The sequence below is a fragment of the Ipomoea nil genome, unplaced genomic scaffold (genome assembly GCF_001879475.1).
Source record: "Ipomoea nil cultivar Tokyo-kokei standard unplaced genomic scaffold, Asagao_1.1 scaffold1566, whole genome shotgun sequence".
In the NCBI taxonomy this organism is placed as follows: Eukaryota; Viridiplantae; Streptophyta; class Magnoliopsida; order Solanales; family Convolvulaceae; genus Ipomoea; species Ipomoea nil.
The window spans coordinates 412501-420186 of record NW_017617994.1 but is presented as its reverse complement, the minus strand read 5'-3'; positions in this window follow the sequence as shown (position 1 = coordinate 420186).

Below are 7686 nucleotides of genomic sequence, written 5' to 3'. Positions count from 1 at the left end.
TCTACGTGTTGTCGTTAATTGCGTTGTAAAGTGTCTAAGCATGGTTTCGGGTTCCACGATGGTTCCCGGGACGTTTTTGGTGTGAAAAGAGTCAGTGGGGGGTAGGTGGGGGGTAGGGGACCCGCCACCTACCCACGGCCGAGATTTCACTTCCGGCAGCGGGCAGCTGCCCGCGGCGACCCGCTGCCCGGAACAGTAAAACCGGCGGGCAACCGGCGGGTGGCCCCCACCCACCGGCTACCCGCTGGAAATTCCCCCACCCCGGGATCCCGGCTTCCCCGTTTGATGTTCCCCCGTTCCCCGTGGCGTCCCGACGGACTCCGTTATCGTGCCTATGTCTAGTTTGATGTTTCGGGTACCGTTCGTAGGTTTATGAGTCTATTGTATTGCATGCTAGTTGAATTGGTATCCCGTTGCCCTAGGTGGAAGGAGTATGAACCCCTTGCGATCGGATTGGTTTTATCCTGAGCTGCGGTTCAGAAGCTGGCTGCGGTTAGATTGATACTCTTGGGCTGCGGTCCACCGTTTGGTTGCGATCAAACGTTTCTATACGAGCTGCGGTTCGTCCTTTTTCCTGGCTGCGGTCAGATGACATTCACTTGGGCTGCGGTCCACTGTTTGGTTGCGATCAAACACTATGATGAGCTGCGGTTCATCGGTCGGTTGCGATCGACCCCTCCGTGTTGCGATACGGGGCAGGGTGCTGCGGGGCCGTGTCAGAGCTATATGCGCTGACCCTCGTGTATGGACATGCGATTGGTCCTGTGGCGCCAACAAAGTGTGTTATGTGTTGTGACATGGATGAGTTGTGATTACGAGTGTCTTGGGGGATGTGACTATGGGATTTATATTGGGGATTGTTCATGTTGGGTTATGATTATTGTTTATGCTTTGTCTTATCTGCCTTATCTGTTGTGAACTACATATGCTCGTTATAACTGTTGCTCGTGTCTGGCCTTATCTGTCGAGTCATTCCCGGTTTTAAAAGCTAGAGTTCGTAGGATATATCTTCATGCTCAAAATGGTTTTCGTATATCTATATATATCTCTATATGTATTGTATTTCAACGCGTTGGAGTGGGTTACCAGCATCTCTCGCTGAACAGATATATTTGGCTTTCAGGCACAGAAGAATAAGTCGCCGGAGCGCGCTAAAACTTGGAACGTAGAAGTAGATAGTTTCCCTTTCTGGCCTGCGTGCCATGCCTTTACATTATTGAGGATATTAGTTAGTTAGCCTGTGCACCTGAGTTCTCTAGCTCAGGTGTGGCATAGCACCCCATACTCTTGTATTATGTTTTGGGATTTAATGGGATTTCACCTTTATTTTATAAGTTTTAAATGTCTTGAAAATCTGGGGTGTTACAGTTGGTATCAGAGCTTAAGTTTGACCCTAGGATAAGACTCTTAAGACCGGACTTTAGGACACTAGGCTTGAACTCTAGGTACTTAGGAACATAGGATCCAGGAATCTTAGGACGCGCAGTGAGATTGTGAAACCTACACATAACCTCCCCTCACTTCATCCCTCTCTAACTTAAAGGAACCTCCCCCTACGCTTACCACACCAGGTAAGGGTTCGAATAGATAAGTTTACTTCCACAACTGGGTAACGTACACTTACCCGATAAATCGCCTTGTCCTAACTCCCGTCAAAAGACTTGACAAGGACCCTGACCAAAGAAAAGGAAGATTTGGATGACTACTAAGAAGAGGCGTTACAGTCAGGACTGCTAAAAGGGACGGACTGCAATACGCACCAACCCAGGGTAACCACGATAACCCCCGAGTCAGACAAATGACATGCACCTTCCGACAAGTTGCCTTATCTCGGCAAACCCGGGTTGCGGCTACAACAAACAGGAAGGAGAACTAGGACACCTATTAAAGTAGCGAAGGAACGACACCATTAGTCGAATCCTTGGGTGCAAGGTAAGTATATCGCGACACCTTGCGACCCCACCACCCCAATTTAAAATATCATCCGCCCTGAAACCCCAGCATCTTGATACCCCTATTTGTTGAAAACTCCCACCCCGAATCCTTAATTACCTTAAGAGCAAATTCGCAACCGTCATGACCTTGCTCACCCTTTGTTGCGCTTAACCCAAACCCTCGGAAACCCTAAATTGTTATTGCCCTTACTCTAAGTTCATATCCCCACTCCGTTTGGAAACCCTGTTAAAAACCGTAGAGCAGCATAAGGCCCTTACCCTGCCCAGGGGCGTGAAGAACTGACATTCATTGATTCAATATTAAAATAAGTTGTTAGATAGGAATCGGCGAAGTAGGTGGAGGTTACGAATACGTATCACCCCACCCTTGCACGAAAACCGTGAAGGCTTCACGAGAAACCATAGCCTGTATGTACGCCACCGAAGAACGCCATGCGTTGACAAGAGCGGGCAAACAAATACGTTCAATGTGTCAGGGGCCCTCGCTACAGAAAACATCGTCAAATAGGTGCAACAGGCCGAACCTCAAGGAGGACATAAAGCCTTGCTAAGAATTTCATCCACCAAGGAAGGGATGAAACCCAATAGAACAAGAAAGACTAACCCGAAACCCCCCTTACCCTTAAGAACCCTCGGCAAGGATTAGGAGTCAAGACCTAGGGGTTTGACCCACTAAACCGACTGGGTCCAGACTTCTGGACATCCGAGGGGAACGTGCACGGAAACCATCACGAGAATTCCCCTGGAAGCCATAGAGACGAAGGGGACTTCGACACGGGAAGAGAAGATCAAACGAAAATCTTAGAATCAAACAAAGCCAAGGAAAAGGGATCACCAGTTCGACTGCACGCCACAACCAAGCCCCAAACAGGCATAATCACTCGAAGCCAAGAGTCCTTAGCCCCTTTCCCTCCCCTTGCCAATCAAGTACCATTTCGTTAAAGAATCCGTCCTATCACTCCAAACCTCGCTCTTGATCCCTCATTACAGACAAACCCGTACAAGGTGGCAACCTTCCTTCCTGTATTACGACCTTGAGACATCGACCCTATCCGCCCCTCGACTTTGAAACCTAGCCCTTGCACTTCTTACACCTCTTTAAACCCAGACCAAGAAAACATAGATATATATATATATATATATGTATATCTACCTCTAGAACTCGTGCTTAAGGATCAATGAACATTGTATGATGGGTCATCCTATGTATCCAAGTCCCTTTTATTGTGCACAAGGGCATGGGACTTGTCAGGACATGAATCTGTGCATTTTTGGGGTCTTTCCCGCGGGTCCCCAACAGGTCCTTGACGGGACCTTGGCGGGTCCTTGGCAGGAGCTTGGCAGGCGGACGACCGCCCACCTCGTGCCCACTGGTACAATGTGCTGATTTCTTAACCCCTCATTTTATTGATTTGTGGCGCACTTGTGTGCCTCGATTGAGGAATGTGAGTCTTGGGTAAGGAACCATGGACCACCCAAACATAGTGTCCTACGTAAAAGACCTTGACGCACGAGACACCATCGGGAAATCACAATCAATTACATTGCACGAGTAATTGAAATCGGATCCTACGATACAACCGACTAGGGATGTTTGGCGTAAAGGTTTGCGCAAACCAAAGAGGCGAGTTGGGAACTCGTACTAAGAACCCACGAAAACCTTAAAAGTCAAAATGCTAAGGAGGGACCGGGACTCCTCCAAACCATGGACATCGTTCGAGCAAATCAGAGGACTCCTTACAAGTTGTATGGAATCAAGAACTACGTAGCCCATGGTGCTAAGCAAAGGGGTGAAGAACACATTCGCGCCAAGACTTCAAGGGTCATTAAGGACCCACAAGGAAATGAGGTGACTCGTAAAGTCGCCGAGTCATCCCACAACGAAATTCGGTAACCGACTGCGCTTTAAAAGAAAAAGGGCACGCAAGGACACCTTCATCATTAAAAATAACACAAACAGGGCACAACAATACCGAACCTTGGGTAAGACATGAAGTCTTACTAAGAATTTCATCCACTAAAGAGGAGATGAAATTCAATAAGAAGAGGAATTCGACCCAAAGTCCATCGACTCCCAAGAGACTTTGGGAAGAATTTGGGAAGTGCGCACTAAGAGATTGGCTTGGTTGACCCAACTCGGCCAAGACCTTGGGCGCATTAAAGAAGTAAGTGTTGAATCACCACGGGAAATTCCCTCAAGAAAGAAGAGAAGGATGAAACCTTAGCCTGGGAAGCAAGGTCTAACAAGGACCTTAAGGTCAAGCAAGCACCAACACCAAGGAAGGAGGATCATCAGCTCGTCGGCGCATCGTGATCAAAGCATCTAACCAGATTATTCACTTGGGATCGAGAAACCTTAACCCATCCTAGCCGAATTCCTTTCCCTCCCCCGGAAAATCGGCCCCTTCCTTATTTCAAAACCCTTTCTACCCTTCAGACCCCATTCTCAATCCCATGTTTTAACGATTCCATACAAGTGGCAACCTCACAACCTAAGTTGCAACCTCGAAAACTCGATCCTAAATTCCTGAATTCACCGTGTCCTCAAGTTTGAAACCCACTCTCTTAGCCCTGTAAACCTAATCGTTCCCAAAAACCCAAAACACATAGGCGTGCAAGTATACAATTTCCCCGTGGAATACCTTCTCTATAGGACCACGGTTCTTCTCTTGAATCGTTAACCCTGCAATGATTTCCAAGCTTCGGGGACGAAGGTTCTCGTAAGGGGGGGAGAGTGTAAAACCCCGTGTTACGGCCTTCAATCCCGGATTAATTATTTAATTAATCTCGTTAATAATAATTAAATATGATTTAATTCGGTTAGGTTTCCCTTTAATTAATTAATAAGGCCCACCATGAACCGTGGGCCCTTGCCTAAATCAGAGCCTTAAGCCTATTAGGAATAAAGAAAGTAAACCTTTTACTATTCAGATTCCGATTAGGAATCCTAGACCTAGTTATCTATTAGGAATAAAGGAAGTAGGTCTTTTACTATTCAGATTATGATTAGGATTCTCTTTAATTAATTAATATGGTCCACTATGGATCATGGAACCCAATCCTTAGTCCCAAAAGGAATAGAATTAGCAAGCCTATAATATTAGTTCCTAATTAGGACTCCTAAATATATAAATAGGGGACATAAGAGGCACCTAGAACCCCCCCCCCCCCCCCCCACCACAATAAACGACTCACCATCCCAAAAGAGCTCCAAGAATTCCCTTAGAAGAAATCAAGAAAGCAAGAAAGCTTAAAGAAAGACCCTTCATAGCCAAGGAATTAATTAAGGCTAAGAGGTAACCCATGTCTCAACAAAACCTATTTTCATAGCTATGATTTCCCCCTTAGGGTTTCCCCATATTATTGTGTATCAATGACTTGTGATGATTATTATTGATTATTGATGTGATGATCCCATGGGGGATCTTGATAATCTTGATATTGGGAGATTCTTGATAGTTATGATATTCTTGATGATTATATGGAGTTCTTGATGATTATGTGTTGTTCTTGATAATTGGGTGATGCTCTTGATGTTTATGTGTTATTCTTACCGAATCTTGCAATTAGAAGACGAACCGTATTCTTGTTGATATAAAAGTGATTAAAACCCTAGGTTGTATCGTATGATCTTATTCTTGGATTATCGGGTGGGGAAATCGCATGTTTGGGTGCTGATTATATTTAGAAAAGCATGATAGGTTATGTGCCATTCGTTTCTTGTATTTGATTCGTTAATTGTCTACGTGTTGTCGTTAATTGCGTTGTAAAGTGTCTAAGCATGGTTTCGGGTTCCACGATGGTTCCCGGGACGTTTTTGGTGTGAAAAGAGTCAGTGGGGGGTAGGTGGGGGGTAGGGGACCCGCCACCTACCCACGGCTGAGATTTCACTTCCGGCAGCGGGCAGCCGGCGGGTGGGCAGCTGCCCGCCGGCGACCCGCTGCCCGGAACAGTAAAACCGGCGGGCAGCCGGCGGGTGGCCCCCACCCACCGGCTACCCGCTGGAAATTCCCCCACCCCGGGATCCCGGCTTCCCCGTTTGATGTTCCCCCGTTCCCCGTGGCGTCCCGACGGACTCCGTTATCGTGCCTATGTCTAGTTTGATGTTTCGGGTACCGTTCGTAGGTTTATGAGTCTATTGTATTGCATGCTAGTTGAATTGGTATCCCGTTGCCCTAGGTGGAAGGAGTATGAACCCCTTAGGACTATTCTTAGTATGTGATGGATCACACATAGGCTTTGTTATACGTTTTCTCCCCCTTCCTAATGTGTAATGTGGGTTGCATGTGCTTGCTATGTGTTATGTGTGTGTTACCCCAATTCGGTTGCGATCGGATTGGTTTTATCCTGAGCTGCGATTCAGAAGCTGGCTGCGGTTAGATTGATACTCTTGGGCTGCGGTCCACCGTTTGGTTGCGATCAAACGTTTCTATACGAGCTGCGGTTCGTCCTTTTTCCTAGCTGCGGTCAGATGACATTCACTTGGGCTGCGGTCCACTGTTTGGTTGCGATCAAACACTATGATGAGCTGCGGTTCATCGGTCGGTTGCGATCGACCCCTCCGTGTTGCGATACGGGGTAGGGTGCTGCGGGGCCGTGTCAGCGCTATATGCGCTGACCCTCATGTATGGGCATGCGATTGGTCCTGTGGCGCTAACAAAGTGTGTTATGTGTTGTGACATGGATGAGTTGTGATTACGAGTGTCTTGGGGGATGTGACTATGGGATTTATATTGGGGATTGTTCATGTTGGGTTATGATTATTGTTTATGCTTTGCCTTATCTGCCTTATCTGTTGTGAACTACATATGCTCGTTATAACTGTTGCTCGTGTCTGGCCTTATCTGTCGAGTCATTCCCGGTTTTAAAAGCTAGAGTTCGTAGGATATATCTTCATGCTCAAAATGGTTTTCGTATATCTATATATATCTCTATATGTATTGTATTTCAACGCGTTGGATGTGGGTTACCAGCATCTCTCGCTGAACAGATATATTTGGCTTTCAGGCACAGAAGAATAAGTCGCCGGAGCGCGCTAGAACTTGGAACGTAAAAGTAGATAGTTTCCCTTTTTGGCCTGCGTGCCATGCCTTTACATTATTGAGGATATTAGTTAGTTAGCCTGTGCACCTGAGTTCTCTAGCTCAGGTGTGGCATAGCACCCCATACTCTTGTATTATGTTTTGGGATTTAATGGGATTTCACCTTTATTTTATAAGTTTTAAATGTCTTGAAAATCTGGGGTGTTACAAAGATGGTAGCCTCCGCTATCAAGGAAGATGGTGCGTACCCACGACACACCCCCGCCTAAAACAACAAATCTTCGAAGAAGGGCACACCTCACCATACTCGGTGCACCCCGGAGGCGACAAACTATACCAAGATGTGAAAAAGATGTTTTGGTGGCCCAACATGAAAAAGGAAATCGCAGACTTAGTGGGCAAATGCTTAAACTGCCAAAGGGTAAAAGCCGAACGATGCAAGCCCAAAGGACTCGTACAACCCCTTGAGATAACACAAGGAAAATGGGACTCCATATCCATGGACTTCGTCGGAGGATTACCCACGACACCATCAGGCAAAGATAAAATCTGGGTGATAGTGGACCGGCTAACCAAGACAGCACGATTCATTGCCATGAAAGAAACATGGATAATGACACAACTAGCTAAGGCCTACCTAAACCGAGTAGTAAAGTACCACGGAATCCCCCGGAACATTGTGTCCGATA